Source organism: Penaeus vannamei, chromosome 43 (genome assembly GCF_042767895.1).
Source record: "Penaeus vannamei isolate JL-2024 chromosome 43, ASM4276789v1, whole genome shotgun sequence".
NCBI lineage: Eukaryota > Metazoa > Arthropoda > Malacostraca > Decapoda > Penaeidae > Penaeus > Penaeus vannamei.
The window spans coordinates 23155293-23167792 of record NC_091591.1 but is presented as its reverse complement, the minus strand read 5'-3'; positions in this window follow the sequence as shown (position 1 = coordinate 23167792).

Sequence of the window (12500 nt, the reverse complement as noted above, 5' to 3'; positions counted from 1 at the left end):
CCCCCCCCCCCCCCCCCCCCCCCCCGCCCCCCCCCCCCCCCCCCCCCCCCCCCCCCCCCCCCCCCCCCCCCCCCCCTATTTTTATTTTACCAAACCCCCAAATTTATAATAAAAAAAAAAATAAAAAATTATAATTTTAATAAATAAAAACAAATAATATTTTTTTTTTTATATAATAAATTATATATATATATATATATATATATATATATATATATATATTTTATATATATATATATATATATATATATATATATTATATATATATATATATATATATATATATATATATATATGTATATTTTATATATAAAATATTTTTATAATTTTATATATGTTTCCAAAACAACAAAACAAAAAACCCCAAACCAAACAAAAAAAACCACCACACCAAAAAAAACCACACACATATAAATTTTATTTTTAAAATATTTTTTAAATTTTTAATTTTTTTTATTAAATTTTTTTTATATAAAAATAAAAATAAAACAAAAATAAAAATAAAAATAAAAATAAAAATAAAAATATTTTTTATATATAATTTTATTTTTTTATTTTTAATTTTTATTTTATAATTTTATATATTTCCCTTTTAAAAACATTTTTTTTATTTTTAAAAATTTAAAATTTTTTTTTATTTTTTTATTTTTATATTTAATTTTTATTTTTAATTAAAAATAAATATTTTATTTTTATATTTTTAAAAATATAATAAAATTTAAATATTTTTTTATATTTTTATTTTTTTATTTAAACCCCAACCCCACCAAAACATACCCACCCCACCAACCCAACAACCACAACAACCACCAAACAACCTTTTTTAAAAATTTTTTTAAAAAACCTTTTTTAACAAGCCATACAACCCAACGAAGTTACCGAAACTTTCTGTTCGTTAGTACGAAGCTTCGTGTTCGTTAGTACGAAGCTTCGTGTTCGTTAGTACGAAGCTTCGTGTTCGTTAGTACGAAGCTTCGTGTTCGGGTTGCAAAAGGACGATCCCAAAAGGCTTATCCTGATCACACCTGAAGCAGGAAAACAGAGGAATGACTCTCCCGTAGATCAAGCCGAATTGCCATCTCGAAAATACGAATTAGATGACAAGATACACCTTTTATATTGTTAATATGATTTCAAGAATGGAAAATATAATCATGGATGCCATGCGCCAAAGGTTATCGTCACCGCTTCCAACGTTTCGGTCCTTTTCGTTGTTTTTCGTATTTGGCGCCATTCGACTTTCTGGCCGACCAGAATGGATCACCTTCCTGCGGTTCCAAAGCACCAGAATATAGCTTTATTACAATTACTTGAAGAACGCCTAGTCATTTAAGACAAGAGGTCAAACCTCAGCCTGAATGACAAGAAGAGGAAAGCCTGGGAAGAAATAACCGATTGCTTCAACGCCAGAAACACAGCGTGGTTTGTAAGTCCCTCGTGGGTGTCACGCCCATTTGTGCGGGCATGGACACCCACGCCACGCTCTCATCACTTGGCCTATCACTTGCAGGACATAAGGCGACCCAGCTTGACCTCTTTTTCAGACATGATCATACCGAGACAGCCTGACCTCTGGACCGCGTGGACTCTCTCCACTGCCCTCCGCGCGGCTGACCTCGCCAGGGCTCGCCACCGCAGCTTTCACTCAGCGCTGACGTCTCTTATCGTGTGTATTTCTGCACGTGTCTGCAATTCTTATCAATAAAGAGTAAGCCGTTTCAAGGGTTTCTTTTCTGCCGCACCAATATTACTGTAGAAGGTAATATCCTTTTACAGTGTATGTGTGTTCATGTATGTACATGTATGTTTTTACTTATATTTACATTGTGTTTTAATTATGAGCTTTGATAAGAAAATACAGTAATAGTGATGATAGTTATAAGAAGAAAAGGAGGTGAAAGAGCGAAAATGTTCATTATCTTCGTGGTGAAAACAGTGCTTTTCCAAGAATTATGTCTGTCATGTTTAAATTTGACTTGAGTTGATATGTCTGTATGTAACTCTGCGTGTCCTGACAGTCATGCGATCTGAAGCAATTTTGATGATTTATCTAATTGAAGTTCAGATGAAAAATGAGGTTATGGCACGTTTTCTGGTCCTGGTAAGTCCTACTCTCTTTTAACTCTCTCTCTCTCTCTCTCTCTCTCTCTCTCTCTCTCTCTCTCTCTCTCTCTCTCTCTCTCTCTCTCTCTCTCTCTCTATATATATATATATATATATATATATATATATATATATATATATATATATCCATTTCTTTCTGTCTTTCTCGCCCCCTCTCTCTCCCTATTTATTTCTTTCCCTTTCTTTCTCCCTCCCCCTCTCTCTTCTTTTCTATATGCCTTTAATAAGAGTCTAACGTAATTGAGTCTCTCTCTTCCACCTCCCTATTTCTCTCTGTCTCTCTTTCTCTCTCTCCTTTTAAACCTCCCTCGCCCAGTTTTTATTCTCACTTATTCATCTTCAACTTCCCTGCCCACCATTCGCCTTCTGATTTTAGCCTTCTCCCTTTTCTTTATTTCTCCTTCTACTTTCGTTCTTTTTTTTTTCTTTTGCCTTTTCCCATCGGCACCCACACCGCTCTCGATCCTTTGAAGGTGCCTCTCTTGTTATGATGGACGTTTACGGTGTCTGGCAGGAGCAGCGAAAGTGTGCCTAGCTGTATATGTTTATTGCATGGTAGAGGGGAGTGTATCAACACAGAGAATAGGCATTTTACAAATAAATAAACTGATTGTGCAAGTTTACTGCTCTTGCACTTTGCCAGACCGCCTGGAGGGAGAGGGGGGAGGGGGGAGGGGCGAGGAGTGGGGTGTCCTGCTTTCACGGTTGTAGAACACGGACTCTAGGGGTGTCCCTTGGCCGGGCAGGAGATCAGGGCAATTACTGACCCTCCGCTGAACGAACTAGTCCCCTTTGAGCGGCAGAATACATGGCATGACTTGATTTGAATTGCCATATGAGTTAGGTGGAGTCGCCATCTTGAATTTACAGTAAATGGTAGGTTTTACAGACATTGAAATTGCCTCTCTCTCTCAACTTCACATTCTCTTCCTTCTTCACTTTCCGTGTGTTCCTCTCCTCTTGCTTACCTCATTCCCATCCCTCTCTTGCTTCGCGTGTGTCCCTCTCCTCTCAATTTCTCCTTCATTTCCTCGCCTTTTTTCCATATTTGTTCCTTCTTTCATCATTTATCTCGTCCCTTTTCTAATTTCTGCCTTCCCCATCCCCTCTTCCTCTTTCACCCTCTCACTTCCTTTGTTTTCTCTCCTCTTCCTTCCCTCCTCTTACTCTCTCATTTTCCGCCCTCTTCACACTCATACCCTCTCTCCCTCATTTTGTCCTGTTCGTCTCTCTCTCTCTCTCTCTCTCTCTCTCTCTCTCTCTCTCTCTCTCTCTCTCTCTCTCTCTCTCTCTCTCTCTCTCTCTCGCTCTCTGTAAAGGCCTCTGATGTAAGTTACGAGAGAACCACTATACTGTCTGGCAGTTTAGAAGAAAACTTGGTATCTGTTTAGCTTCTTTAATGAGCAAGAACATGAACGTAGTTTAGTGAGATCTTGGTTAGTAGCGTCAAATGGTGGTCGAGGTTAGCTGCTTTGGGCGGAGCGAGGGTTAGAGGTCAAGCCGCCAAGTGCCTGACCCAATTTTTCCGTGGTTAGAGGAGGGTAGTTGCCAGAAACGTGATGTCAAAGGAACAGCTGTTTTCCCGGTTACGTATCATGGGGAGCGCGAAGTGAGGTCATTCTGCCTCCGACTGTTTCTACTACCATATAACGTTCTCTCTTTCTCTCTCTCTTTTTCTCTGTCTCTGTCTGTCTCTCTCTCTCTCTCTCTCTCTCTCTCTCTCTCTCCTTCTCTCTCTCTCTTCTCTCTCTCTCTCTCTCTCTCTCTCTCTCTCTCTCTCTCTCTCCCTCCCCCTCTCTCTCTCCCTCCCCCTCTCTCTCTCCCTCCCCCTCTCTCTCTCCCTCCCCCTCTCTCTCTCCCTCTCTCCCCCCCCTCTCTCTCTCTCTTTCCACGGATCCCGAAAGATATGTAGCCAAATGTCGAGGTATTTTGTTTGTTTTCTTTGGCCTTCTTGAAATTTACTGGTGCTATATCATAAAATAATAATGACGATGATAAGAATTGAAATAATAATAATAATAATAATGATAATGGAAATAATTTTATGGAAGATAGTAATGATAATATTGGTAATAATATAACCATTTGTAATGGCATGTAAAAGTTTTTTAGTGATGGTTTTCACTTCAATTACTTTTTTTGAAAAAATATTGGATATAAGATCTGAATATGTAGCTTAGTTTGGACGAAACTACCATAAATGGTGTTCTGGTGTGCGTGGGTGTGAAGGTGACTGGGTGTTGTTTGTGTGTACGTGAGTGAAGTTCCATTTCGAATGACTCCCCCCCCCCCCTGCTCCCTCATCTGAAGAACTAGAGGTAATGTGAGGTTCGAAAAGCGCCCTTGGCACGGCCGTCACTTGACTCCACACTCTTCTCCCGCACACGTTGTAAACACAACGCCTTATTTGATATGGATAAATATACATGCAGACACACACGCACGCCCACACACATACACATATATATATACACACACACACGCGCGCGCACATTAGGGTTCGGGCACATCCTTAAAAAGTCTTATAATGTCTTATCTTACATGATATCCCCCTCTCTCTCTTTTCCTTCTCTTTTCTCTGCCTCCTTCCATTTCCTTTTCCCACCTTCCCTCCATCTCTCGGTCTCTTCCCTTCTTCCCACTCTTTCTCTTTCCCCTGCCTTTCCCTCTCACTCCCTCCTTATCCCCAACCACTTTTTCTTCAAATATCCACCCTTTTTTCCTAACCACTCACTCTGCCTCCCTCCCCTTCCTCCCCTAATTCCCCCCTTCCCCTCTCCTCCCCCCCCCCTCCCCTTTACGGTCATATTAAATTCTCATTCTTTCGTTCTCAAAATGATCTTCCTCCCCCCCCCCCCCTTGTCCTGATGATATTACTTTCTGAAGAGGATCCTTTTCCTGCAGTCGAAGAATCTCGTATTTATTTTGATTTTAGGAAGACCTGGTTTGTTGATTTGGCCTTGTTTGTTTATTGATTTGTTTATTTATCTTTTCTAGTAATTTTTCTTCCCTTAGGTCTGCTCGTATGATGGGATAGGAAGTTTATTTAGAAGAGGTATGGAGGTAGTGTTTGTAATGGTGGTATGGAGGTATCTTTATCTATATATTAGGCTTGCGGGAATCTATATTATGTATACTGTTGTTATTACGTTGATTTTATGGGTTGTTCTAAGTTTATGCTCCGTCGTTAGTACTCTTATGGCTATTAACATTATCATTATCTTTGCCGTTATTGTTACAACTATTGTCACTGGTATTGTTATTATCGTAATTGTTATCATTATTATTATTATTATCATTGTTATCATCATTAATATCATTTTTATTATCATTATTATTATTGTCATCACCACCATGTTTATAACCACTACTTTCGTAACTTGTCATTATCATCACTCTTGTTATCATTACCGTCATTATCATTATCATCATCATTATCATCATTCATAATCATAGCGATCGTAAGACAAACATCTGAACAAGCGAATGCCCAGCCGGAGAATCAGTCTGCACAGTCCAAAAACTACTACTCGGCCAGAGAGAAGAAATCAGCAGACACCGAAATGAATGGCCAAGCAAGAGTCCTGGGGAGGGGAACTGCCACCAGCCCCTGCTTGCATCAAGAGAGGATAACACCCTGAAAGTGGATTATCATAATCAGAATGAAGAGTTGGCTTGTCGGGGATGAAGAACATCAGTGGTTCTTGTTACTAAGTCGGCTGCTAGTCTTGGCATGGTCCACAAGCTCGAATAGTGTTGATGGTCGCTCCGATACCTGGCCAGTAAACAGTTAGCCTCGCTCGTCGTTGCGTTTCCTCGATACTACAGTTGCTATCATGTAGGCGATTTAGGATGCGACGGCGTAGAGCTGAAGGGACACCTCCACGTGCGGTATGCAGTACAAGGTCAACTGTCATTGTAAAGGTCACCAAAAATCTTCCAACATGGACGCAAGGCATTTTGTAAATCATAGCGTCGTTGGGAAACTCTAACCTGATAGAGTAACTCCTTTTAAAAAGAATCTTCATAAGCAGTTTTATGTACATCCTCCAAAAGTAGTTCTTGATCTTGTGAAGCTACAAATGATTTTATTGCGCATAGAATTGTACCTTTAACAGAAATACTGATTTCCTTGTTGAGGGCTTCATCATCCAACGTTGGGCAATCCACAGGTGAGTGGGAAAGTGCAACTGGAATGCATATCTCCTTACGTGCATGCTATATTACTGCGATTATGTAAAAGATCTCGCCACCGGACGCTGCAGACGAAAACTCTCAATCATATCCAGTGAGTAGTGATTCAAAATGTCCGTCCGTCACTAAACTGAAATACTGGAGACCTGTCAAATGAAAACAGCCCAAAGCTCAAGCTTAATAGTATCATGCCATTTGTTTGTGTCTGCAAAGATTGACTGGTTGATTATTGAAAGTTTTATTTCGCCTTAACAGCTAAGTTCATTAGCAGCAATGCATAAGCTTGAGTCTTCCATGGTTTTCTTGAAGTTCATAGCCAAAGCCATACACCCTGGAGATATCTGTTTGTAAATGGTAGGAAGGTCTGGATCAAATGTCCCAAGAATAGACGAACTGCTTGACATAACCACATGCCTTAGTAGGGTCTGCTGTCCACACGAAAGTTGTCCTTGGGCTCTTCAAATGACGAAGGGGTACTGCATTAGCAGGGACGTCAGGTGACTGACTAATTGACTGACTGGACTCAAGAAAGCTCTAAAGTCATGAAGTTGGCAGGAGTAAGAAACTTTGCAATTGCAACAGACTTTCTCAGGGTCAGCAGCAATGCTATCCGTGGAGATCTGAAAACCGCGAAAATTTGCTTCAGATGTAGTCAATATGAGCTTGTCAGCATTAAGAGTGAAGCCATGTTGTATTCATCTAGACAGTATGTTGCCGATTAACTGAAAATGTTGTATGTAATCTTCGCCATACTAGTAGGATGTCATCTACTTCCTGGACACAATGAGTCACTCCTTGAAGGTGCTTCTTTCCTCGTAAAGAATAGGCATACCCCATCAAGGCTAGTGCAATGGTCACATAGGCCCAGCGTTAGAGTAAATCAAGAGCAGCGATTGCCGGCTTTCTTCACCAAAATGACCTTAAAACATCCACTATTCAGCGCAACACCAAGGCACCACAAAATAACCACCAGCGAATCACTACGGCAACACGAATTGAAAGCAGCGCAAGCCAGCGAAAACCCCGACGATTGCGCTAGTGGAACACCTGTGATAATTTATGATGCGCTGATATTCGTCGGCTTACGCCCCTCACACGGGAGTGTAACATCACTGTTGCTCTGATCGTACGTCCTCGTGCGCCAAAAACACCAGCAAAAGCGGAAAATGCAAGTTCACGAAGATAATGACGAATCGCAGGCGCAAGCTAGCCGCACCACCGGCGTGACAAACGTTTGAGCAGCATACGACTACCGCGAGAGTACTGATACCTTTCGATTGTTGTTTGCCGATAGTTTTTGGGTTGTTCCTTAATTTTCCGACGAGTTTTCCGGGGGTCTCCTCGTCATCAGCGCTCCCCAAGGTAAGCCGGCACTCCGTCAGTGCACCACCGACTGACGACGACTGACGAACGAGTAACACCACCAACGTTTGGGCCTAAAATTTCCAAGTCCTCTGCGCTACTCTTATTCTTTCTTTCTTTCTCTCTCTCTCTCTCTCTCTCTCTCTGTCTCTGTCTGACCAGGGCATAAACTCATTAGACCAAGATATTATCGGAATCGTCCGTAGGGGGTGATAAAAGTCGGAAGATGCTGCTCTTCCTCATGTTGTGGGATCTGCTAGTAACTACATAGTGCGTCGATTGTCGTGAAATACACACACATATATATACACACACACACACACACGTACCCAGTGTGTGTGTATGCCTATATCTATATATAATCTATATCTATATATGTATATCAAAGATATATCTTTGTGTATACATATATATACACACACACACACACACACACACACACACACACACACATATATATATATATATATATATATATATATATATATATACATATATCCATTGTAGAAAAGGTATGAATAAGACTGAATATCCAGTCTCATTCATACCTTTTCTGCATTTGTCAACATGGATACGTTTCCTATATATCCATCTTCCTATTTATCTATTTACCTCTCTATCTATCTATATGTATGAAAGATATATACCTGTATCGATCTATGTATACATCTATGTATATATTAGTGATATATATCAGTTTGTATATATCCATCTGTCTATTTATCTGTCTTTATGTATATGTGCGTGTATGCGCGAACGTATGTATGCAATCATAACAAAATTATCAACGCAGAGCGAACGAAACAACAGATACCTTATTAATCCCAATTAAAATTCATACAAGTTTGACCTGCTTATCAAAATCACCATTATTTCCACAGATATAGAAGGAAAGTCAACAACCGCGCTTAGGCCGAGGGAAGCTTCTCTCTTTAAGGGGAATAATGTTGGGCTTTAGCTGCTTGGTCGAAGGGGAGCGCCGCTGAAGCCGGCCGGGTGGGGAGCCTTCCGTCAAAGGGAGGGATTTAGTCTCGTCCCTTATAATAGGGGTTATCTCGTGATTTTATTTACCTATCCAAGTGTTTTCGTTTCCTACTCTTTGAACTAGTTGATATTTTCATGATTATTTCTAATATATATATATATATATATATATATATATATATATATATATATATATATATATATATATATATAAATATATACATCATGGTTATTTCTAATATATATATATATATATATATATATATATATATATATATATATATATATATATATATATATATATATATATATATATATATATATATATATATATATATATATCAGTCTTATTTCTAGTATATATATGTATATATATATATATATATATATATATATATATATATATATCTTGTTTATTTCTAATATATATATATATATATAGATAGATAGATAGATATAGATATATATAGATATAGATATATACATATATGTTGTGGCCCCCTATTCTACAACATTCATTAAATGATTTTCAGTACCAATACTTATTAGATTAATGTGTTTAAATGTTTTCAATAATTATGGTGTACTTTAAATAACGTATCAATGTATTTCAAAGTATTCTTCTTGTATTAATTAATGTAATTCAAAGATTGAATTGTCTATGAAAATCAATGCAATTCATAATTAATAATTCTATATCAGTGTAATGTAATAAAATCACAATATAAAAGATTATATCAAACAAAAAACAAAGACATTGTTTGGGATCTTGACATTTTACATACAAGTAGACAGTTATGACTCACTGTTATATAATTATCAGTCATGAAACGGCAAAAACAAAATCAACAATATTCAAAATTAAGTTATATTCTAATGAAACAAATATCATCAAACAAATCAAAATAGTTCTGAAAGCAATTCATTATACATCTCAACAGATAATAAATCAATTAGATAATACACAAAAGAATAATAATCACAAGAAAAACAAATACTTAAATCTCATAGATATACTCTGTAAAATGAATATTATTTTAAAAGAATAAAAAAATAGTTAATCTTAATAAGCACAACCTATACTGTATTTCTATATTATTACATTTATGAACCACTAAACAAGAAAATGATAATCATGACGAAATCAAATACTTGATAGACCAAAAATCAATCTTATGCTCTGTCGGACCACAAAAGGACTTGTCACTGCACACTTCCGTTGTTATCTATCTTTGAAAACACTTAGTTTATTAAGTACACTAACAAACTAACCTATCTACTTCCATTAAATGTTAGTAAAGAGACATATAACATAATATTGCCACAGTTAAATTTAATAATCAAGTTTTTCATCATATGTTCATAAAAAATTCACTTTCTTCTTAACCCTAATTATGTTACAGAATAATTTTCCCATGTTACCAAAATAACTCCCATGTTACTGTTTTCCAATTCTAATTCCTGTCCAATATGTCCCATGACGATAGTACACTTAATTACTTCAAAAGTGCTTAGCCGGGATGAGCGACCAAAAGGAACATGGCTACTAGACGCTACTCCGAGACCTAGTCCACAGTGTCCGTCACTGAGCATCCTTTTATTTTCACTATGGGGCTCATCCGGTCACGCCCTATGTTGTTATGACATCCATTTTTCGTAGTTGGAAAGATATATGCAGGCAGACTATTCTGTCTCAAATTTTTAAGGCTATATTTATCACATTTCACTTTTTCTACCTGCATGGTGTCTATAAGAGGTTCTAAACATCCTATATGGTTGATTGGATACTGGTGGGCAGGAGTGATAAACCGATGTGGCTGTGCACTTTTATTTCTTAAGGATAAGAAAACTACGATATGCTAGGCTATCAGTGTGGACTGTAAGACCAGCCTACCCACCAGGGAGGCAGGACTACAGCCTGGCCTAGGGCGAGGACATCCGCCAGGAGGAAGTAGCGGAGGTATGCGCGGTACGGTCTTCGGAGAATCTGAGAACTTAGGTCAAGGTTGGTCAGTTTAAGTACCCCTGACCGCAGGCGAGGCGACGTGGCGTGGGGTGAAGCGTGGCCCACACACTCCCCACGAGGAAGCGCTCATCTGGTGTTGAGCTTGCAAGCGACATTATGATTGCAGGACTATGCAGTATGCTATAGTGTCACCCTTTGTCACGTGATGTTTATGCCACTTTGGGTCATGTCTCAGTTTTTTGTGAGTGCCTCCTTTCCTGTCGACTGCTTGAGTCCTCGCTATTTCTAATGTCTTGTCCAAGCTTGTTTATTGGCCAGTACATATGGCATCCGCTTCTGCCCATATCATATAAACGTGATGATGAACTCCTTGATGTGTCTACAATATATATATATATATATATATATATATATAAATAAATGAATATGTATATATATGTATATGTATATATATACATATATATAAATGAATATGTATACATATGTATATGTATATATATACATATATAAATAAATGAATATGTATATATATGTATATGTATATATATACATACATACATACATATATATATATATATATATATATATATATATATATATATATATATATATATACATACATAGATACATATGTAGTAAAGGAATATTTCATATTCAAGTATTCATATTTTCTCTTCTAAAATTATGTAACATAGTCATATTACCAAGATTTTCATATACCAATTTATTTAAATGTAGGCTTATTCTAACTGTATTTACTGTACCGTTAAATTATTTAGTAACGTAACCTAATGGTCTTAAAGGTTCGTGGGTTAAGAATTCATTCATTCCTCTGTTGTGTTTGTCAAATACTAAAAGGTCATAGAAACATTTTTAACCATTAATATTTTATTCAAAAAATAAATAATAATGAACAGATGGCGTATCATTGTGGAAATATCAGCAATATATATATAGTTTAAACAAGCAATCTAATTTTTAAGTTTAAGTTTATACCCTCCCTTTTCTTACTAATTATCAATCAATATCATTTTAATAAACAAAATGAAAATATACATGAGGCGAACTCGATACCCTCACAACCAGTCTATTACCATTCTTCACAGGATTTTACTAGGACATTAACCAACCATTCCCCTTACTTTAATCTTTACAATTTTCCTCTCGTAAACTTCCATCTGATAATTAATTTCCTTCTCAATGTATTCACTGATACCACCGGAACTGTTACGTACATTAAAAAGCTGAATAAATAACAAATATATGTCCCCTAGCAACAAAGTATTATGGCGCGTTGTTCTCGCCGCATTTTCCCAATAATTTCTGTCTCTCGGTATGGGAGGAAGGCAAAACAAAACAAAACAAAGAGCAAGCTATAACAAAGATGTATAAAAGGATGAATGTAAATGAGACAAAAAAGGAAAATAAGCTATTGTGATGGCAACTGCGCAATAAAACAAGGGAAAGAAAAAAAAAAAAATAGAAAGAAAAGCAAAGAAACATCAAAATGGAAGCTAGAAAAGAAGAAGAAACAGCAAAAAGGAAACTAGAAAAGAAGACGAAGAAGCGGAAACAGAAGAAAAGACACAAAAACAACAAAACGAACTACAAAAAAAAAAAAGAAAAAAAAAAAAAGAAAAAAGAAAAACAACAGAAAGAAACAAAACACACACACCCGAGAGCACGAAGCACAACACCTCCAACGCAAGCAGTAAAGTAAGTAAGTGCAAGCAAGCAAGCAAGGCCAGATGGTGCCTGGAGACGTCTTGAGGTCATCATCAGCACCATCATCCCAAATGCACGGGGAAAATAACTTCTCCAGAAACACAGCGTCTGTGTTTTGTCCTGAGGTTGTTGTTGTTAAGTCGAA